This window comes from Zea mays, chromosome 10, assembly GCF_902167145.1.
Source record: "Zea mays cultivar B73 chromosome 10, Zm-B73-REFERENCE-NAM-5.0, whole genome shotgun sequence".
NCBI classification, from domain to species: domain Eukaryota; kingdom Viridiplantae; phylum Streptophyta; class Magnoliopsida; order Poales; family Poaceae; genus Zea; species Zea mays.
The window spans coordinates 104,433,979-104,457,910 of record NC_050105.1 but is presented as its reverse complement, the minus strand read 5'-3'; the positions used below and the strand labels follow the sequence as shown (position 1 = coordinate 104,457,910).

The following is a 23,932-nucleotide window of genomic DNA, read 5'->3' as shown; positions in this document are numbered from 1 at the left end:
GACTCTATGTCGTTCACATTTTTGCACGCTTTTGGAATAATAAAAAGATTATATATACTTGACGCGCAGCTTTCGGCTAGTAGGGAGGAGCCAATGATGGGCTGAAACATGCATGGGCTTTTTAACTCGGAAGTTTTTTGCTCTACATTCAGAGTAGCATTAACTAAAGGCCCACTCATGATCATGGAAAAACTGGATTTACATATTCGATTGTTTACAACTTGTAGGGTTTTTAAACACGTATAAATTGCTTCCATTTTGAAATTGGGATTGGTAGTGTTTAAATGACTTGTTGTAAATAGTTGTCCATTAATTTTTTCCCAAATTTATTGTAAGATACATCTCTACTATCTATTAAGACGCTAATGTAGACTACAGTCGTGCCCCCGTCTCCGCCCTCTGCGCGCATGCAAGCATTCCCTGCGTGTGGCCGCGCATGCAACTGGCCTTAAACCAGCACACGCATGCAAGTATGCAACTAAACCGTGCATGCAAACACCTTCACTACATACAAAGCTTGCATATGCGCACTCGTGCTTAGCAAAGCCTGCTTGTGAGCATGCAAGTGATAGAGCATGTGTTTGATGGCTAGTGGAATTAAATGTTAAAAATAAATGCCCTTATCAGCACGTGTGTTTGGATAGTTTGTAGGAACCAAACAGTAAAAATAAGATAAAATAATGGTATTTGAACTATGATTGTTTGATTTAAACTCATATTCACATCCATCTAGCCACCAGAACACACATATTTTTCGTTTATACTTTATACTCAAGTATAATATAGAGACTTTTATGAAAAATAGAGGAAAAATTAAAATCGGGCTATGTTTAGGCCAACCATGATACTTCTTTACGTGAGTTTGCTACCTCGATGATTTATATGATTTTCTTTGCGTTTAATATCAATTATAACTATGATAACTATTTTTAGTCATTTTGTACCGAAAAATATAGATTGGTCAATTCGTTTAGTAAAGCAACATATCTCACATACTTGCAAATTGTTTTCACATCGTAATGAAATATATATTCCTATGCAAATTAACAAGTCAATTTTTATAATAGTTCATAACCATTGGTTTAGAACTTTATGCGAAAGAATGTGGGCTCTATGTCTGCTTATGCGAAAGAATGTTGTCTCTTCTCTTTTCTATAGGAGCGTGAAATAAGTTTTACTAGCAGTGTCGTACTGGAGGTGCCAGTAGCCTCAGCGTGCCAGTCGCTCCTCAAGATGGCCTCACTGGCAGCGAAATGTTCTCTAACGAGTTGACTCGCGTACTTGACTTGGATTGTACTTTGTCTCTTTTGTCAGCTAAACTCTGGTGAATTCCTCCGACATCAACGTTAGCACGATGGTTCGGCCAACTGAGCATGTCTCTAGTCCACAAAACTATGTAGTTGAGAACCTCACGGGTAGATTCATAGTAGTTAACAATTTGCATAAACAAACTGACGTGGATGTTTTATCTACGCAAAAGATGGCACTGATTGTTGGTTTTAATAGTGAAATGTCATCCTAACCATTTAACTAGCTATGTCCAACACATTATGTATTTATTTCTCTAAATGTTGTCGACTGCTCTCCAATACAAATTACATGGTTGCCTCATGGTCTATGTAACGAAACCTTGTTTTAGAGGATTTGTCTTTAGATGGGTTGAATATTGTCATATTACTTTTCTTTATGTAAGTAATGTAAAAATCATGTTACAACATATTTCCCCACAACATAAAAGATAAGAGGGCCATATTTGTGAGCTAAAATAATTTTGATAGTCATAACTCACCATCTCCTTTTGATAGGCTTAGGATCTCCTTTTTACAATTTTTGATCCTACAATGCAAAATTGTTCTATGGAAGTCATGATATATCGTCATATCATGTATTCAACTTAGGATTTGCCTATTTTGATTAATCCAAAATTTGGTCGTTCGAAATGACTGATTTTGGCATTTGTTATGATTGTTGAGTTCATTCTTGATATCATCACTAAAAATGACCTATGTATGCACAAGTGTGCCCTATTGCAACGCACGAGTATATACCTAGTATAAATGAAGGCGCTAAGATCTGATACCTATTCCCTGTGGTAGAAAATACTTATAGGGCTGATTTGATGAGCAGGAAAATGAAAGAGATCTATAAAGAGCAATTATCTTGCTATTCAATTCTATTTATCTGGTCACCAAACCAACCCCGTAATATGATATAATCTTACCTTGCGTTATCATACTGTACCAAACTATCACCATGGCACCATGTCCTATGCCAGTGCCACCTGGACACCACATAAATTTCCGTGACATAAATGAATAAATTCCAGATTAGATTTTCAGGAAAAGAACAAAAAATATTTATTGATTGGTCCATCACTGTTTTTCTTCCACGTATAGATGTCCAAATGGGCGGGCCATGTCGGCCCGGCCCGAGCACGGCTAGGCCCGGCACGGTTTAGGACCGTGCCGGCTCGGTCCAGATTAGCTAGTGGGCCGTGCCGTGCCGGCCCACAGGCTCCAAGCGAGCCCCAAGAACAACCCGCTAGGTTAATAATCGTGCCGGGCCAGCCCACGTCCCGACGGGCCTAACGGGCCCATAACAATATGACACTCAAATGATAAAATATCCTAAAAGTATGCATTTTTAGTGTTTAAACCATATTTATTAGCTCTAAACATTTATTTACACACACATAACCAAAAAAACACATGTTTCTTGTGTTTTGTACTCTATATTCAAGTATAATATATGTATTTATAAAAAAATAGAAAAAAAAAATAAAATCAGGCCATGCCGAACCTAGCCCGTCGTACCACGCCTTCGGCCTAGGCACGGCCCGGTGACCGGACCGGACCAGCACGGGCTCGGTTCACTACGTGCCGTGCCGGATTCGTGCCGGGCTAAACTCGTGCCGGGTTTCGGGCCGCCCGACAAGCCCGGTCCGTTTGGACATCTATACTTGCACGAGTGCAATGTAGAAAGACTCATGGGCAGATTTCAGAGGGATAACGCTGTGCCCTGCAGACACAGGGGGCAGACGCGCGGAACAAGGATGTGTGTAGCATCCGTTCATTTCCACTACGTGGTGCGCGTGTGCGTAGCAGACAAGCCATCTGTGGTTGTTGGCTGCTGGATGATCAAATTGTACTACAAGTGTGATGTGGGGGAAGAAAAGGAAGATGCATGCATATGATCCAAGATTGTATACTACTGCTACATTGTATAGTCTATGGAGAATTGCATGGGAGAGCATGCATACGGGCCGGGCCGGTATGGTAGAGATCAAGAGAGGTCGCTTCTTCGATGCTTTCTTCCGCGCATGCATGGCCGATCCAATCTAATTAACGGTGATGGCACATATATACATCATGTACATTCTTTTTCATGGATCTATTTGATGTGACACGTTAATACGCGAAGGTGATGCGGTGAAGCTGGATGACATCGATTCATCTCGTTGCGGCCAGGGCCATTCTTGCATGCATGTCAACAAACTATTTCTCTCTGCCACCACTTGAACTAAGATCTCGCCTTTTATTTATTTATACATGGTGTCATGGAAAAGACATCAGCGTGTCAAATGTATCTGAAAAAATTGCTACAGGAGCGGACGGGAGTAACTCCTGAGACCGAAGAGTATGTCTATGAGGTGAGGTCATAAGATCAAAAGCTTAACACACAATAATTTTTATAGAGATTCTAGCCGCAATATACATATTACCATACGTCCCTTTATTAATCATGGATTATTGTACAAAGATGGTATACAAGATTACAGGCCCTAATGTAGAGAAAAACAACGACACCGAGAAGTGGAATAAGACAAGATAGACTAACTCTCACTATTACCATCCTGGTCGGATTGTCTTCAACTCTCTTGGTTTGGGTTTGGTTGATATTCCTACAAATTCTTATGGGAAGTTAGGTGTTCTTAACATAAATTGAATGGTACTCTATCATCTCCTTTTACAGTCCTAAGGAGTAGGGATGTAAATGGTATGGATTTTATCCATCCGCATTCGAATTCGATTTGTCTAAGAGGGCCAAGATTCGATCTATATCTAAGTCCGAGTATTCAGTATTCAATCTGTAACCGATCTATATCAGTATCCGTATACTCAAAGTTAGATGTTTAAGTTGTCCATATTCATTCACATTTTATCCACATAACTCGATAATATGCATATCCGATCTAAATCCGAAGAGAATAAATGAAAACAAATATGGAACGAGTAATATTTGTTCGTACCCGATCCGATTACAGTCCTACAAAGGAGTGGTAGTAATACACCTATATACTTCATATGATCCCTACTTGTCTTCGGTCCAACACACAAATGTTGATGGATTACGCTAGTGCATGCAAGCACCAAAGGTTTGAGGGTGTCTAACCTCATTGTAGCCAACTAGACATAACCTATAGCAAGCACTAATAAGTGGTATACACTTCACAAAGCACCTAGACAAATCACTTAGTGATTCTTTGAGCACTTGGGTATCTAGATATAATGGATTGGAGTCACAACTCTCTTGCTATGTTTCTTAGCTCCCACACTTGTGAAATGGTAGGTTGTGGTGGTACTTATAGACCGCAAAGCCCAAAATACATGTTGAGACAACACAAACCTTTCTACGCAGCACCGGGCATGTCCGGCGTGCCACCAGACACATCTGGTGTCTTCCACATTAGCTAGTTTTTGCGTGCTAGTTGTTGCTAACCATTGAGCCTCTAGGTATCTGGTTTGCCACCATGTGACACCGAACATCTCCAATGAGTTATATTCAGTTTAGTTGCATTATATGACCTCTTTAAGTGTCATATCTGGTGTGTCACTAGATGTTTCTAGTATGATATGAATACCCGTGTACACACTATAGGGCTTACTGAGTGCCATGTCTAGTGTGCCATGTCCAGCGCACACATACGTGTCCAGTGCACTCTGTCTTCAACCCATTCTTCAGTACATGCATTGCACCTCTATGGTGTGCATTCAGTGTGCCACCTAACATGTCTGGTGCCTTTTGTAGCCTATTTTCTTCATGCCTTAGCCTTTCTTCATTTGGGCTTCTTCCTTCTTATGTCCTAGACTCTTGCATGATCTTGATAGGTCTTCACCGTGTCTTCTAATGTCTTACTATGAGGTGTTGATCTCCTGGATCACCTTGCTGCCTTCATCTAAGTCCATGTTGCATACTTTAAACTATAAACATAAACAATAGCAAACACATTAGTCCAAATGGTTTATGTTGGTCATCAAACACCAAAACCTTTAATCAAATGGGTCGAGGTCCATTTTTCCTTACAGGGCCCATAATGCATTTAATGCATCATACCTAAGACCTATTAAGTTAATTGCTTGAGGACAATCTTCATGGCATTTAGGTGTGGAGCCCATCTTTGAGTGCCATGCTACCACTGGTGGGTCTACACATCCTTCAAACCCAAAAGAAGCCCATGCCATCCCCAAAGCCCTAATTCCTCTATGTAGTCCTCTAGCCTTATGGATTTATACCATTAGGTGCCCCAGGACGCGTGAGGCTTCAAGGGCTTAGATCATATAGTGTCTCAAGACACGAGGGGTCCTAGAGGCTTATGTCATTGGGTGCCCTAGGATGCGGGGGGCGTTGGGGCTTACACTTCTCGGTGTCTTAGGACATGAGGGGCTCCAATGACTTTTACGGTCAGGTTCCCCAAGACACGAGAGGCCCTAAAGGCTTATATCATTAAGTGCCCTAGGGCATGACGACCTTGGAGCTTATTCATATACATCGTGTTATGAAGTCGATTAAGATTATTTAGGATAACCATTATATAAACCAAGTTAATGTTGGGACTCTCCATTTGTGAAGGCCAAGGGAGGCCACCTGGCCATAGTGTTTCTAGAGTAGTGACCCTTCTATTGTGGGTCTAGAAGTCAGTCTCCTATGTAGGGATCCTTGAGTGTGTCTAGATACTCCAATATATATGGCCTTAAGTTATGCCTCCACATGAATTTTTCAATAAGAAAAATCATCTTCATTGAATACGGGAGGGGGTTCATCCCCATTAGAAATCTTTTCCCTAGGCGGTGAAGCCTAAAACAATGAGCATGAGGCTCTAATACCAATAGAAAAGATAAAGATGCACACATGGGCGAGGGGTGAATTGGAATAATCTAAAATTTCTTGAAATAGGTAAAACCTATAAGATAGCACACTTCACCCCTTGTGCCTAAGAGTGTTTCTATACTATCAAAAGTTTTGCACCCTAGGTTCCTACCATATTCTAGCATGGAAATTCTAGTAATTCAAACACAAGAATTAAATTGCTCAAATTAAAATGGTTATGAAGACAATGATGTTTTGCTATAGTATTGGAGAGTCGGCACTCCCCACTAGTCTATGTTGGAGCACCCGCACAATGGTGTTGCTCCTCCTTGATCCACGTAAGGACCAACTGCTCTCCATAGGCTAATTCCTCATTGCTCTAGTATGGTGGTTCGCCCACAACTACTTAGACCTTGAGTTGGGCCACCCATAATCACCAAACATCTGATAGCCACCAAATTGTCTAGGTGACATCGATCACTATGAGTAACAATCACACATTCTCACTTGACATATCCAAGGCTAATGAGAATGGTGGATTCACACTTTCTTCTCTCAATACACTTATGAGGTACTAATCTTGCAATTATCAAATCTCAATCACCTCACTAGGCAAAGGCTCTCCCATTCTCTCCAAATGTGTTCTTTAGCTGAACTAATGGGTGACCTCAAATGAATGAGAAGAAAGGGTATATATAGCCCCAAGCTAAGGAACTACTATTGGATATTCACTCGACTTTCATAGGTGTATAAAATATGTCTTGTGCATACCAACTCCTACAACAGACACGTCCGGTGGAACTCTAACGACTAATTTTTGAGACTAGTTATTACTATACTGATATTCAATACCATGATTCTATGCATTACTAGACACATTTAGTTAGAATATCACTTGAGTTGTAAATTTTTTAGATCTCTATAAGTGCAATGTACGGTGTTGTGTCTGGTACCACACCAGACACATCCAATGAGTACTCAACATCTCACGCTCGGGTTGTAACCTCCCTAGGTGCCCTATTCTATGTCATGTACGGTGCCACACTAGATATGCCAGCGTTAGCTCAATTCCAAAAAAGTATTGCCCCCCTATATAGTGGCACAAATTAAGTGCCTACCAGATAGGTCTAGTGCATCTGTTGTATCACCAATTCACTAATTTTAAATGATTTCTGAGTTAGATTTGATCTCAAACTTTTTATAGGCTTTCATAGGGTTACCTAGTACTAGATTTTAAAAGTGTGCATCACCACTCACCGCTAGACTTACCTAGGTCAAGCTAACCATCCATGTCCTTTTTAATAGTACCACCAAAGAAAAAAAATAAAGGTCCTATAAATCCATGTGTCCATCAACTTCTTAACAATTAGAATTAGCTGATCCTTAACCTCCTTACTCATCCTTTGGAAAATGAGAATTGAAATTCATCAACAGGGCCAAGAAAATCATATAAGCCCAACCAATCATCATATTGTCACCTAACTCAATTTCCTCTATAAAAATACGATAGTCATACTAATGTAATGTTGTTATTAATCACCAAAACCCAATTAGGGGCATAGATGCTTCTAGGCTGCTCTAAATATGGACATTGAGATGGCCACCTTAAGGACATTCTGGGAGGTATAGATGGCCAAACGGGCCGGCACGACCCGTCGCCGGCACGACCTGTCGTCGGCACGGCCCGCTAGGCCCGGCTAGCGAAGCGTGCCGTGCCCAGATGGGCCGGCGTGCCGCTGCCGCGGCCCAGGCACGGCCCATGAGCCTGTTAATCGTGCCGGCCTGGCCCGGTGGCACTATGGCCCATCTGAGTATATTGTAGAATTTAGCAAAAAATGTGTAGTTGTGGGGGCTCAAACTCACAACCTAGTGCATAAGAGGCTTAAACGCATCCATCTAACCAGTACAGCTGCAGTTTTATTGTGTTATATGTTGAATTCTTATACTTAATATATGTAAACTATTATTTTTAAAATAAAAAATGTAACCGTGTCGTGCCCGTGCCAGCACTACGGGTCGAGATAGTGGCCCAAGCACGACACTATAGCCGTGTCGTGCCAGACACTGGCACTATACTAACCGGACCGGGTCGTGCCTGGACCGTGCTTTTTCGTGCCGTGCCTGGGCTGGCCCATCGTGTTAGTGCCAAATGGCCATCTATACTGGGAGGTTAGGCACATGGTTCTACCATCAACCTTTCTATAGCATGATAGAGTTATGCACTACAAAAAAAATGGTTTTGTATGACAAAAGTAAAGTGTCATGTTTAGTACAAAATTGGTCATAAAAAGCATCTTATGACGAAAATGCTGCGTCATAAGGGTCGTCATATAACGACCGTCACATTATGTACCTTGTGACGACTTTTTAGAGTACCGTCACATAATGTCATTACCTTTTGTGACGGCTGCGTTAGTCCGTCACATATTGCTGCTATATATGACGGTGTTATCTGTCACATTTTTCCCGGTCAACGCGTCAACTAATGTTGGGATCGTCACTTATGGCGGTGTTATCTGTCGCAGTTTTGTTACGATCCAGGACCGTCATATATTAGTCTGTGGATAATGTGACAACTTGGTTTTGTTTATTATAATATGACACCCACATACAGTGACGACACGTAATCATAATACACAGAAAAGCCATCATACACAACATTCTTATCACAAGTGCACAATTCCAGCACACTAGTTCTTCCACAACAGAGGTTCAAGCATACAAAAGTTACACCACAAAGGTTTGAAGCATTCAAACAGATTGTTGTGGGTTCAAACATACAAAAGTTCCACCACAAAGGTTTGAAGCATTCAAACAGATTGTACGTAGTTCTGACAAAGTTCTAACCACAGATATGTTCTAGCAAGGTAGAAAAACCTTAAGCAAAGGCATCATCCTCAGACTTGGTATGCATCCCTACCTCAATCTTTCTGAAGTTTCAGGACAGCTCGTAGCAGTGCATTGGTCTCTTCAAACTTGGTATGCATCCCCTTCACTTCCTCTTGGGTCTGGCGCAGCAAACTTTGGTTTTCTTCAAGTGCGGCCTGTTGAGCTTGTAGTTGTGCTTGCAACTCTTCCTGCTTCCTAGCAGCTTCCTCTCTTTCAGCTTGGAGTTTTTCCTCAAACTGAGCATGCATGCGTGCTTGTGCAGCTAGCGATGTGGACCGACTAGTCTTGGACGTTGTAGGGACACCAATGTTTGGAAGGAAGGTGGATGAGCGGCTGATCTGGCTGAGACTATCAGCAACAATCTTGGAGGGTGACTTTTGTGCTTCTCCTTCTTCTAGCTCTCTTTCCTTCTCTGCAACCATTTGCTCCTACATAAAATGAATGTACTTAGTAACAAGGTGTCACACCCGGTTTTAGAAGGCAAACCGAATGCGAACCATGTACGTGCCAGGATCAGTTATTCACGTACACAGCAGTTACATAACATGGACATCATCACACGGTGCTCAAAATAGTATTAAAAGGGAATAATAGTAGATTTCATCATACGTCTGAGACGTCCATATAGTTCTTACAGTAAATCAAAGTGCGGAAAAGAAACGTAGATAAACGCGGCCTTCACAGGCAGCCGACTGGGGGTTGCCGCTAACCCACTCCTAGAACTCGTCGTAGTCTTGGAACTCCTGGAAGTCTCCTTCCACAGCTTCATCTTCGCCTGAGCAGTGGTTGCAATGCTGACAACCTGGGGATGGGGGGGGGTTTGGTGTGTAGAGCAAGGGTGAGTACACATCAACATACTCAGCAAGTATCCTGTTTGGCTGTAGTGGACTAGCTTTATATGGGGATAAGTCAAGCAGTTGCTTTTAGTTGGTCAGATTATTATTTACTAATAGAAAGCCAAGTTTTAGCATTAACCCAAGTTATTAGCCCGATGTACCCTTTCCAAACGGAAAGAATACCACTTACCAGCACCATAGTCATAACCAGAACCATCGATCTCATAGCCACCTGTACCAAAGTATCTCTGATCAAGTACCACTAATCACTGGAGCTCCCTTGGCCGCTCATAACCGCGAGCACGGCTGATATATCAGTTTTCAAACACTCTGCAGAGGTTGTGCACTTTACCCACAAGCCGTGATTCCCATTCTGCCCGGAGATCATGACTCTCCATTGATCACTACCAAGGTGACCCAGCAGGGCATCACTACGTAGCCTTTACAAAGATTCCCCGGGGCTGTAGCCACCCGTTAGGTTTCCTAAATGTACCGCACTCCTCCCCAAGGGACAAATCAACCTTGGCAGAGCGAGCCGCATATACCGAGCCCCATTGACGACACGACGGCTAAGTGAACTACACCCCGGATCCTCTAATTATTCAGCTAAGGGCACCCCATTCCACCCTCATGGTTGCACTGTTTTCCCGGGCGGTCATCCATAGAACAGGTCCTTACGGAGAGGCACTCGAGAAACCGCTCGAGCCCCCTTGATGACCACAAGCATAACATCATCATAAGAGAAGGGAAAACAGCGTATCATAGATAATCTCATCATGTTCATTGATTAGAGTTTGAGCAATAGCATAAAGCTAAACAGTAATAATCCAACCCAAATAGGTAAACAAGGACATGGATAACAAAACTAGTCAATCCTTAGGCATAAATGTGTAAAGCGGGAGGTGAATTAAATAATGAGTAGGACATGGATAGGTCAAGGGACACTTGCCTCCACCAACCGACTGCTGCTCAGGGGCTTCTCCTGCGAGTTCCTCGGGCTCTTCAACCGGATCGTTCTCTAAGCGGGTGCAAACATACATACATCCATCCATTGAAATTAGGAAACCAACAGTACACCATACAAGAGAACAAGTAAAGCAAATATGCACAGAATACCACATACGATAATGAATTTACCTTGGTTAGAAAGAAACGAGGGAAAGTCTCGCAAGGGTTGAGGCTTATGCTCGAGGGACACTATGGGTAAATGAAAGACTAGACGTCACGTGCTCTAGTTTTAATCAGTTCTAACAAAAGAATTAGCTACATGCACTACTGTAAACGCGATCACTTTTAGTAGATTAACATAGAATAAGATAGACGATTGAATATACAAATTAACTATCGTAACCAATTTCCAAATTAAGACTCCTACCTTATTAATATAAACGACGTGATTAGCGCATATAGGAGACGGGGGGGTAGACGAGGGGTTAGGGGGGTAGACGAGGGGTTAGGGGGGTAGACGAGGCACGACGAGTCGTGCCAAGGCACGCGCACTACGCGGGCACGCACGCGAGGCCGCACGCACACGCCACGGACTAACCGTACGCACGTCGGGGCCGTGCGCTAGCCGAGCTCAAAGCCGCGCGCCATAGGCACGCTGGGCCGAACTCAAGGCTACGCCGGGGCCGACACGACGCGAGCAAGGCACGGCGGGGCGGGCGGGCAAGCACGCCGGGGCCAGCGAGCGCGAGCGAGCGAGGACGCGGCCGGACGAGGCCGAGCGCGGGGACGGGCGGCCGAGCCGGGGCACGGGGCGGTTGAACCGGGGGGGGGGGGGGGCGCCGAGCTCGCCGGGAGGCGGGCGCGCGCGGGCGGCTCGCCGGAGCGGGCGCGAGGGCGGGGCCGAGCGGGGCCGGGCGAGGGCGGCTCGCCGGAGGGCGGCGAGGCGGGGCCGACGCGGGCGCGGGGCTCGCCGGGGGCGAGGCAGCCGAGGGCGGCCAAGCCGGGGGCGGGGCCGAGGGGCGCGGCCGAGCGCGGGACGGGGCGGGGGCTCGCCGGAGCGGCCGGGCGTGGGCTCGCCGGAGGCGAGGCGGGGCGGCGCGGGGCAGCCAAGCTCGCCGGGGATGGGCGAGGGCGGCCGGGGCGGGGAAGGGCCGAGGTCGGGGACGGGCCGGGCGGCTCGCCGGGGACGGGCGAGGGCGGCCGGGGCGGGAGGCCGCAGGCAACCAGGGGAGAGGCGGCGCGGGCGGGGCCGAGCCGGGGGAGGTCGGACGCGGGACGCCGGGGCGGGGGCGGCCGAACCGGGTGGCCGGCGGGCGAGGGAGGAGGAGGGAGAAGGGGGGAAGGAGAGGGGAGGAGGGGGGGCCTCACCGGAGGGGGGCGGCGCGGCGGCGGCGCCGGGGAGGGGAGAGGCGACGGCGGCGACGGCGCTAGGGCAAGGGCGGCGCGGTTAGGGTTTGGGGAGAGAGAGAGCGAGAGAATGACGGGCAGGGCCCGCGGGGGGGATTTTTGGGAAAAAAAGAAAAGGGTGGGGGGGGGGGGGGGCGGCTGGGCCGGATGGGCCCAAAGTGGGGGAAGGGGGGGGGGGGCGCGGCTGGGCCGGCTGGGGCCCACGCGGGAGGGGAGGGGGGAGGGGGCGGCTGGGCCGGCCGAAGGGGGGGGCTGGGCCGAAATGGGAAAGAGAGGGAGGGAGAGAAAAAGAAAAAGGTTTTCTTTTTCTAAAATCTAATTTTCTCGGGATGAATGCTTTCACATTTTAAACACCCAAAAAATATGCATGGTTCGGCATGATGCTTCACACAAAATAAAGTAATTTAGGTTTTTTTCTTTACACGGGAAATCCAAGCCAAACCCCGCTATAACTTTGGAAAAATATCAAGGTTTAGCGAGGGAACGAGAAAAGAAAAGGGGTAACGCCTGAATTTGGTGGGAGACAAGAAGAAAAAAAATTCTACCCCCAAATTCAGGGCGTTACAAACCTATCCCCCTTAAAAGAATCTCGCCCTCGAGATTCAGGGTTGGCTAGCAAAGAGCTCAGGGTATTTAGCCATCAGATCATCTTCACGCTCCCAGGTTGCTTCTTCCTCTGAGTGGTGATCCCATCTGACTTTGCACATTCTGATGGTCTTCCTTCGGGTGACTCTGTCTGCAACCTCAAGGATTTGCACTGGCTTCTCAACGTAGGTCAAGTCCTCCTGGACTTCAAGACCTTCCACTGGCAACTGCTCTTCTGGCACACGCAAGCACTTCTTCAACTGAGACACATGAAAGACATCATGCACAACAGACAAATTCTCGGGCAAACTGAGCTGATAGGCCACTTCTCCACGTCTTGCAAGAATCTGATACGGACCAATGTAGCGGGGTGCTAGCTTGCCTTTCACTCCGAATCTTCTGACTCCTCTGATCGGTGACACTTTCAGATAGACAAAGTCTCCGACTTCGAAACTCAGCTCTCTTCTTCTTGTGTCTGCATAGCTTCGCTGCCTCGATTGCGCTATCTTCAGATTCTCTCGGACCATCTTGATGTTCTCTTCGGCTTCAAGCAAAATGTCTGGCCCAAACACTTGCTTCTCTCCAGGCTGATCCCATTGCAACGGAGTTCTACAACTCCTTCCATAAAGCGCCTGAAATGGTGACATCTTCAAACTGGCCTGGTGACTGTTGTTATAGGAAAACTCTGCATAAGGCAATCTCTTATCCCATCCGGACTGATCTTGCAACGCACAGGCTCTCAACATATCTTCAAGAATTTGATTGGTCCTTTCGGTCTGGCCATCTGTCTGCGGATGATAAGCTGAACTGAAATTCAGATGCGTGCCCAAGGCTTCATGCAACTGCTGCCAGAAGTGAGAGGTGAACTGCGTTCCTCTGTCTGACACTATCTTCTTTGGCACACCATGAAGACAAACGATCCGAGACATATACAATTCTGCCAATACGGCACTGCTATAGTTGGTCTTGACAGGTATGAAGTGGGCTGACTTGGTCAAGCGGTCCACTACTACCCAAATGGAATCGTAGCCGGCTCGAGTGCGAGGCAATCCGACTATGAAATCCATACCGATTTCATCCCATTTCCACTGAGGGATCTGCAACGGTTGCAACAATCCAGCAGGTCTCTGGTGTTCTGCCTTAATTCTTCGGCAACTATCGCACATAGCCACATGCTCTGCGATTTCCCTCTTCATTCCGTACCACCAGAATTTCTTCTTCAGATCCTGATACATCTTCTCACTGCCAGGGTGAATCGAATAGGCTGTTTCATGAGCTTCCTTAAGAATCAACTCCCGAATAGACTGGACATTGGGAACACACAAGCGGTCTTTGAACCATATCACGCCTTCTACATCCTTTCGAAAATCTTTGCCTCTGCCATCTAGAATCAGTCGCCGGATCTCACTGATTTTCTCATCATTCTTCTGCGCTTCTTTGATTTCGCGCTCCAAGGTAGGTTCCAACTCAACTGTGACTCCTCGCGAATTGTTCAGAAATCCGAGACTCAACCTGTCAAACTCCTTGGCCAACTCATAAGGCATCGGACGAGCGACCATCAGATTGACTTGACTCTTTCTGCTCAAAGCATCTGCCACTACGTTTGCTTTGCCTGGATGGTAATGGATCTCCAACTCATAATCTTTGATCAACTCCAACCATCTTCGTTGCCTCATGTTCAACTCTGACTGAGTGAATATGTACTTCAGACTCTTGTGATCTGTGTAAACATCGCATTTCTGTCCATACAAATAGTGCCTCCATGTCTTCAGTGCGTGAACCACTGCTGCCAACTCTAGATCATGGATTGGGTAATTCTTCTCATGAACCTTCAACTGTCGGGACGAGTAAGCCACAACTCTTCCCTCTTGCATCAACACACATCCCAAACCTGTGTAACAAGCATCGCAATACACCGAAAAGGGCTTGTGCACATCAGGCAAGACTAGGACAGGCGCTGTAGTCAATTTTTCCTTCAGCGCTTCAAAGGCCTCTTGACATTTCTGGGTCCACTTGAACTCAACTTTGTTGCCTAGCAACGCTGTCATTGGTTTCGCAATCTTCGAAAACCCTTCAATGAATCACCGATAATATCCGGCCATTCCAATGAAGCTCTTGATTCCTCGAGCATCTGTTGGCGCTTTCCAGTTCAAAATGTCTGCCACTTTCTTCGGATCCACAGCCAATCCTTCTTTGTTGATTATGTGACCCAAGAATAGGACTTCACTGATCCAGAACTCACACTTGCTCAACTTTGCATACAACTGGTGCTCTCGCAATCTCTGCAACACCATCCTCAAATGATCTGCGTGCTCTTCTTCGCTTTGAGAATAAACCAGAATGTCATCAATGAATACCACCACAAACTTATCAAGGTAATCCATGAATACACTGTTCATCAAGTTCATGAAGAATGCTGGTGCATTGGTCAAACCAAAAGACATCACTGTGAACTCATACAAACCATACTTGGAAATGAATGCCGTTTTCGGAATGTCCGAAGGTCGGATCCTGAGCTGATGATAACCTGACCTCAGATCAATCTTGGAGAACACACTGGCTCCTCTCAACTGGTCGAACAGATCTTCTATTCTGGGCAAGGGATACTTGTTCTTGATCGTGACCTCATTCAAAGCTCGATAATCGATACACATCCTCTTGGTGCCATCTTTCTTCTCCACAAATAGGACAGGGGCGGCCCAAGGCGAGGTGCTTGGCCGAATGTAACCTTTCTCTGACAGCTCGTCAATTTGCTTCTTAAGTTCATCCAACTCTGGTCCAGATATTCTGTAAGCTCTCTTGAAGATAGGGGCGGTTCCAGGAAGAAGCTCTATAGCAAACTCAACTTTCCGCTCTGGTGGCATACCCGGTAAGTCCTTTGGAAACACATCTGGGAACTCGGACACAACCTTGATACTCTCAATTGGGTCTGCTTCACTGCTATCAACAACTATCTGATAACAACTTCCTTTCTTTGGCTCAGGCGAGACTAACTCAGTCACCACTTCCTCTCCTAGTGGGGACACCAACTTGATGGTCCTTTTATCACGACTGATAACTGCCTGATACTTATCTAGCCAATTCATCCCTAGGATGACATCTATTCCCTGAGTACCCATTACTATAAGGTTGGCGGGAAACGCTATCCCCCTTATTTCCACACTTATATTCAAACAAATGCTATCGGCTCGAATTCTACCACCGGCTGAGTCAATTTGAATGGGGGTTGACATGGTAGTAATTGGAAGATTATGTGCTTCTACCCATGATGCAGTAATGAAAGAATGCGTTGCTCCAGTATCAAATAACACTTCTGCAATATGGGAGTCGAATGGGAACATACCTACTATCATGCCGGGGGTCTCCTGAACTGCTTCAGCCTCCAAGTGGTTCAGCCTTCCATGATTATAGCGCGGCTGAGAACGGTTGCCTGCTCCAGGCTGAGGCACATTCTGCTTTGCTGGGGCATTGGGGCCTGACTGCTGTTGGGCTGCCTTCTTCGGACATTGCATCACCCAGTGGCCTTGCTCTCCACAGTGGAAACACGCCCTGTTTCCAACCTGAGCTGGTGCTGCCTGACTGTTCTGCTGGTTTGCTGGGGCAGGAAGGCGAGGTGCCTGCTGATTCTGCCTCTGAAACTGACTTCCTGACGGATTGCTCTGACGGTTCTGGTACTGGTGCTGAGGATACTGCCTTTGGAACTGCTGATGCTGCTGAGGTGGACGCTGGTTCTGCCTGAACTGCTGAGGTTGATTGCCTGAGAAACGAGGACGATTGCTGCTTCCAGGCTGGGGTCCACTGATCTTGCGCTTACGATCTTCCATCTCCTTGCGCTTTCTCTCCGTCATGATTGCTCTGTCAATCAGGTGCTGGAATGTTGGGAAGGTGTGATTCATCAGTTGGTACTGCAGAGGGTCAACCAAGCCTCTCAGGAAACGGTACTGCCGCTTGGCGTCGGTGTTGACATCTTCAGGAGCATAACGAGACAGCTGCAGAAATCTGTCTCGGTACTCAGTGACAGACAACGGCCCTTGCTTGAGAGCCAGGAACTCCTCCTTCTTCACTGTCATCAGACCTGCAGGGACATGGTACTGACGAAAGCTACCTCTGAACTCTTCCCAGGTGATGGCGTCAGGGTGGGCATGGGTGGCGAGGTAAGACTCCCACCATGACTGGGCTGCTCCTCTCAACAGACGGGGACCATACAGAACTTTCTCCCTGTCATCGCACTGAGCGGTATGCAACTCCCGCTCCACAGTGCGCAGCCAATCTTCAGCATCCATAGGGTCAGAAGAATGAGCGAACGTTGGTGGATGACCTCTCATGAATTCAGCACGCTTGTCTCTGGGCATCTGAGGCATCTGAGGTTGAGGTGGGGCCTGCTGCTGTTGCTGCTGCTGCTGCTGAATGGCGGCCAAAGTCTGACCGATGGCTTGAACTGCCTGAGTCTGCATCAGAAACATCTGCTCGATGGACATCGGGGGCGGGGGCGGCAGGTGCTGCTGCTGGGGCACCTCCTCCTGTTGAGCGGCTCGCTCCTGCTGAGCACGCCTTCCTCCTCTGCGCCTGTTCTCTGACATCTGCAGAATGCAACCACACATCAGAACTGATCTGGCAGATCTTGCAGCATAAGGAAAGAGTAGAGGATTCTTCAACAACACTGAACAGATGAGCATCTTCACTGATCTTCAACACAGACCACATAGCTTCTCAGATAAAGAGGAAAGTGGAGTAAAAGGTTTCCCAACTATATAACTAACTTTATTAACATAATAGGTAAACCAGAATGCAGGGGATACCCACACTCTGGTGACAATCATTATAAAGATCCAAACCAAACATAGTTCATCATGACAAACATAAATGCACAGGATATAGCAAACTACCCTGTCTAACTAAGACTAACTAAGACCGAGACTAACGCTAAGACTGAAGCTTCTATGTATATATATTTCGTATTAATTACAAGATCCAACTCTAACGATCTATGGTTCTAGAGTTATCTTGGTCTTGCAGGCGGGATTGCCATAAGACTGGTGTCCACGCTGAGGTGAGCGGTACGGGTGCTGAGTCCCGACAGGAGCGGGGGAACCACCATCCAAGTGACGACGTTCCGCGCGCTCAGCCCGCAGCAGGGCGATCTCAGCACGAGCCCTACTCAGCTCGTCTAATGCATGGTCCAGCTCCGTGTTTAGCACGGCGGCTAGGTTGACTGTGCTGCTCAACCTAGGATTGCCCTCACCGACAGGTGAGACAATCACGCCTCCTGTGCTGCCAGATGGACGGCGGGGGTAATACTTCAGGTCAAGACCGTCAGCTGCCCCACCGAAAACCGAGCAGTAGTGCGAAAGCGCACGCCGTGCAGCATCTTGCATGGCTGCCTCAGCTGAGTCCCGCTCAGAAATAGAATAGTGCTCTGAGCAGGCCTCTGCACCCTGGAGACTGTTCTCCGGATAGCGCACCAAGCAGGTTGCCTCCCAGCGGTCCGGGTAGACCCCGCGACTGTGCTGGTAAACCACACAGCGATACTCGATGGACCAAGTATGCCGGTTAAGTGCCCGACGTAGCAGGGTATCGAGCGCATCGTGGAAGTGACACCCGCGAGCAGCGTCGCGAGTGATGGGTCGAGCAACCCATCCTTCCGGCTCAGGGTTAGCAGAGAAGTCGGTGCCGTGGCTCTAGCTGTCGTCGCCACCTCCGTCGTCTGGATCTCCTCCAGCAGCTGCTCCAGGGGCAGGGGCGCCCTGTGGTGGTGCAGGGGGCGCCTCCAGAGGAAGCACAGGGGAGCAGCTCCTCACAGACTCTATCTCCTGGTGGAGCGAGAAAGAAGAGCCCTGCTGCTCCTGTCGTCGATGTTCCTGCTCCTCATGCAGGCGGTGGTGTAGTCTCTCCAAGTGGCTGGACTGTCCGGCCACGGGACGGCGAAGCGGACGCTCAGCAAGGCGGGAGGGTAAGAAGGGGATGACTGACTTTCGTGCAGTGTGTCTAAGTCGAGCCATCTACAAAAGACATCGCAAGCAAAAGGGTGAGAACAGAATTAATATGACCAGCAAATAATGAATCATAAGTAAATGAAGGATTAGAATGAAACATGATTTTCAGCAAGGTATAATATATAGTAGAACATAGGTTTGGTCGGTATGACCAACTTTTGAAGGGATATCAAAGTCAAGGCAGAGACAGAGGTCTATAGTCCTTAGAACGACCATTCTACTCTAGGTTAGCGGTCCTACAGTCAGCACGGCTTTGATACCACTTATGTCACACCCGGTTTTAGAAGGCAAGCCGAATGCGAACCATGTACGTGCCAGGATCAGTTATTCACGTACACAGCAGTTACATAACATGGACATCATCACACGGTGCTCAAAATAGTATTAAAAGGGAATAATAGTAGATTTCATCATACGTCTGAGACGTCCATATAGTTCTTACAGTAAATCAAAGTGCGGAAAAGAAACGTAGATAAACGCGGCCTTCACAGGCAGCCGACTGGGGGTTGCCGCTAACCCACTCCTAGAACTCGTCGTAGTCTTGGAACTCCTGGAAGTCTCCTTCCACAGCTTCATCTTCGCCTGAGCAGTGGTTGCAATGCTGACAACCTGGGGATGGGGGGGGGGTTTGGTGTGTAGAGCAAGGGTGAGTACACATCAACATACTCAGCAAGTATCCTGTTTGGCTGTAGTGGACTAGCTTTATGTGGGGATAAGTCAAGCAGTTGCTTTTAGTTGGTCAGATTATTATTTACTAATAGAAAGCCAAGTTTTAGCATTAACCCAAGTTATTAGCCCGATGTACCCTTTCCAAACGGAAAGAATACCACTTACCAGCACCATAGTCATAACCAGAACCATCGATCTCATAGCCACCTGTACCAAAGTATCTCTGATCAAGTACCACTAATCACTGGAGCTCCCTTGGCCGCTCATAACCGCGAGCACGGCTGATATATCAGTTTTCAAACACTCTGCAGAGGTTGTGCACTTTACCCACAAGCCGTGATTCCCATTCTGCCCGGAGATCATGACTCTCCATTGATCACTACCAAGGTGACCCAGCAGGGCATCACTACGTAGCCTTTACAAAGATTCCCCGGGGCTGTAGCCACCCGTTAGGTTTCCTAAATGTACCGCACTCCTCCCCAAGGGACAAATCAACCTTGGCAGAGCGAGCCGCATACACCGAGCCCCATTGACGGCACGACGGCTAAGTGAACTACACCCCGGATCCTCTAATTATTCAGCTAAGGGCACCCCATTCCACCCTCATGGTTGCACTGTTTTCCCGGGCGGTCATCCATAGAACAGGTCCTTACGGAGAGGCACTCGAGAAACCGCTCGAGCCCCCTTGATGACCACAAGCATAACATCATCATAAGAGAAGGGAAAACAGCGTATCATAGATAATCTCATCATGTTCATTGATTAGAGTTTGAGCAATAGCATAAAGCTAAACAGTAATAATCCAACCCAAATAGGTAAACAAGGACATGGATAACAAAACTAGTCAATCCTTAGGCATAAATGTGTAAAGCGGGAGGTGAATTAAATAATGAGTAGGACATGGATAGGTCAAGGGACACTTGCCTCCACCAACCGACTGCTGCTCAGGGGCTTCTCCTGCGAGTTCCTCGGGCTCTTCAACCGGATCGTTCTCTAAGCGGGTGCAAACATACATACATCCATCCATTGAAATTAGGAAACCAACAGTACACCATACAAGAGAACAAGTAAAGCAAATATGCACAGAATACCACATACGATAATGAATTTACCTTGGTTAGAAAGAAACGAGGGAAAGTCTCGCAAGGGTTGAGGCTTATGCTCGAGGGACACTACGGGTAAATGAAAGACTAGACGTCACGTGCTCTAGTTTTAATCAGTTCTAACAAAAGAATTAGCTACATGCACTACTGTAAACGCGATCACTTTTAGTAGATTAACATAGAATAAGATAGACGATTGAATATACAAATTAACTATGGTAACCAATTTCCAAATTAAGACTCCTACCTTATTAATATAAACGACATGATTAGCGCATATAGGAGACGAGGGGGGGGGGGGGGGGGGGGTAGACGAGGGGTTAGGGGGGTAGACGAGGGGTTAGGGGGGTAGACGAGGCACGACGAGTCGTGCCAAGGCACGCGCACTACGCGGGCACGCACGCGAGGCCGCACGCACACGCCACGGACTAACCGTACGCACGTCGGGGCCGTGCGCTAGCCGAGCTCAAAGCCGCGCGCCATAGGCACGCTGGGCCGAACTCAAGGCTACGCCGGGGCCGACACGACGCGAGCAAGGCACGGCGGGGCGGGCGGGCAAGCACGCCGGGGCCAGCGAGCGCGAGCGAGCGAGGACGCGGCCGGACGAGGCCGAGCGCGGGGACGGGCGGCCGAGCCGGGGCACGGGGCGGTTGAACCGGGGGGGGGGGGGGGCGCCGAGCTCGCCGGGAGGCGGGCGCGCGCGGGCGGCTCGCCGGAGCGGGCGCGAGGGCGGGGCCGAGCGGGGCCGGGCGAGGGCGGCTCGCCGGAGGGCGGCGAGGCGGGGCCGACGCGGGCGCGGGGCTCGCCGGGGGCGAGGCAGCCGAGGGCGGCCAAGCCGGGGGCGGGGCCGAGGGGCGCGGCCGAGCGCGGGACGGGGCGGCGCGGGGCAGCCAAGCTCGCCGGGGACGGGCGAGGGCGGCCGGGGCAGGGAAGGGCCGGGGTCGGGGACGGGCCGGGCGGCTCGCCGGGGACGGGCGAGGGCGGCCGGGGCGGGAGGCCGCGGGCAACCGGGGGAGAGGCGGCGCGGGCGGGGCCGAGCCGGGGGAGGTCGGACGCGGGACGCCGGGGCGGGGGCGGCCGAACCGGGTGGCCGGGCGGGCGAGGGAGGAGGAGGGAGAAGGGGGGAAGGAGAGGGGAGGAGGGGGGCCTCACCGGAGGGGGGCGGCGCGGCGGCGGCGCCGGGGAGGGGAGAGGCGACGGCGGCGGCGGCGCTAGGGCAAGGGCGGCGCGGTTAGGGTTTGGGGAGAGAGAGAGCGAGAGAATGACGGGCGGGGCCCGCGGGGGGGATTTTTGGGAAAAAAAGAAAAGGGTGGGGGGGGGGGCTGGGCCGGATGGGCCCAAAGTGGGGGAAGGGGGGGCGCGCGCGGCTGGGCCGGCCGGGGCCCACGCGGGAGGGGGGGGGGGGGAGGGGGCGGCTGGGCCGGCCGAAGGGGGGGGCTGGGCCGAAATGGGAAAGAGAGGGAGGGAGAGAAAAAGAAAAAGGTTTTCTTTTTCTAAAATCTAATTTTCTCGGGATGAATGCTTTCACATTTTAAACACCCAAAAAATATGCATGGTTCGGCATGATGCTTCACACAAAATAAAGTAATTTAGGTTTTTTTCTTTACACGGGAAATCCAAGCCAAACCCCGCTATAACTTTGGAAAAATATCAAGGTTTAGCGAGGGAACGAGAAAAGAAAAGGGGTAACGCCTGAATTTGGTGGGAGACAAGAAGAAAAAAAATTCTACCCCCAAATTCAGGGCGTTACACAAGGCCATACAAAAGTGTTGAACCAGGCATTTACTTGAGTGTAGTACATGTAACTTACATATATCTCATTTGCAAGCGGAGTACGACCATTTCGGGGACTATTCATACATTCCCCAAAGAAATCAACAGCATCCGGCTCCATGTTGTTGTACTTAGTCCTCTGCGGCATATAAAAAACTTGGGATATAAGATTTGCCATGAAATATTGGTACATGCCAACAGCAATACAACATAGTCAAATAATGACTGACAGTTTAAGAAAAAGAACACACGAACATAGCAATTGTCCTGCTGTTTTCTATTTTAGATGGTCACCATAAAAGAATTGGAGCATAAGCACCTATTGATTATACCTCATTTAGCACAGCGCAAATATTATGAACATGGGAGCTCATCTCAGAAATCAGATGGCCAATCTTAGAATTAGCTACTCAATCAACACCAAAGAGATATTGCACTTATTCATTTCATGACATATCACAGCTTTCCTATTGGCATAAACCTCACATCTGATGAAATGAATAGTCAATAACACTCCAAAATGTAAGTCCTTCAGACCAAAGAGATATTGCACTTATTCATTTCATGACTTATTAGCTCATTTCAGAAGTAATTGGAGCACATGGTAACTTTACATTTCAGTAGCACATGGTAATTATTATGCTACATATTTCCCATCTTTGAAGCTAGTTTTAGAAAAGACATAGTATACATACCAGGCTGTAACGATGGGCTATATAGGACCTAGCTCCAGTCCTTTGGTGAAGCTGCACGTTGCCTCGGTTTGCTTTGTTCTTAGCAGATTTTTCCTACAGCACAAATGCAATACAGATTTTTCATTCACATGCACAGTTTGCATTACATATTAGTTTGCATTGCATAGTAACAAAAGCAGAAAATGTAGTTATTGACCTGATTCTTTGGGTCACACCAATACTCTACCAGCGCAGTCCAATCCTCTTTATTCATTTTAGGTGGAGGTGGAGTACTGTTACATTCACACATCCACACACGAGACAAATCAAGCTTCCCATGCCATCTCTGTTCTTGCTAACCATTTCCGTCACCTTGTTTAGATTTTGCTCTAAGCTGTCAATTTTTCCCACGAGCTCAGGAACCTTGCTTGTCGAACCTGCTGCAATGGTGGAGGATGCTGACGGTAGATATCCATTATCCTGAAGGAACACCAAATATTCTTCCTCGAACCAAAACCTATCACATGTCCCCTGCATCCAAATTTCAGCAAAGTCAACCACTAACAAGAATGAAATTTGGGCAATGCAAATTATTCAACCACTTCACTGACATTTCTATGGTTCTTCCTAGGACACTTGAAAAATCTCTTTCCAACGTTATTGGAGTACGTGGTATTAGCAGCAAACACCCTCACATCCTTGCAATCTGGGCACATTATCAACGGCAACCCGGTCACATCATCAATCGGTGCCTCTAGATCGACGCTAATGGGCACAGTTCCTGCAGCAACAACAACAAGGGGTCTGGGTTCTACGACATCCCTAGCTGTGCTTCGCCGCCGAGAGCGCGCAGTTGATGACCAGGCCTGCGACATGACCCCTGATTGATGCACATGGGAATGATTAGCAACTGTGATTCCAATTGAAAGATGAACCAGGAAGTGAAAACACCTCTGCAGTATTGCATT

At 47.9% G+C, this 23,932-nt stretch overlaps 2 long non-coding RNA genes across 3 annotated transcripts; one reads left to right on the top strand and one right to left on the bottom strand.

Moving 5' to 3' along the window:
- Nucleotides 1–9,273: 9,273 nt before the first annotated feature.
- LOC109943026 (uncharacterized) lies at nt 9,274–22,330 on the top strand. The gene is made up of 2 exons (XR_002265628.3): nt 9,274–9,434; nt 22,273–22,330. It is a non-coding gene; the product is annotated as an uncharacterized lncRNA (long non-coding RNA).
- Nucleotides 9,357–23,056, bottom strand: LOC103642684 (uncharacterized). 2 transcript variants are annotated; one of them, XR_002265627.3, is made up of 3 exons: nt 22,986–23,056; nt 22,328–22,429; nt 9,357–9,404 (listed from the first exon to the last, which is right to left on the bottom strand). It is a non-coding gene; the product is annotated as an uncharacterized lncRNA (long non-coding RNA). The 2 variants fall into 2 exon arrangements; XR_002265626.1 differs by lacking the exon at nt 22,986–23,056 and adding an exon at nt 22,623–22,637.
- Between the last annotated feature and the right edge of the window lie 876 nt (nt 23,057–23,932).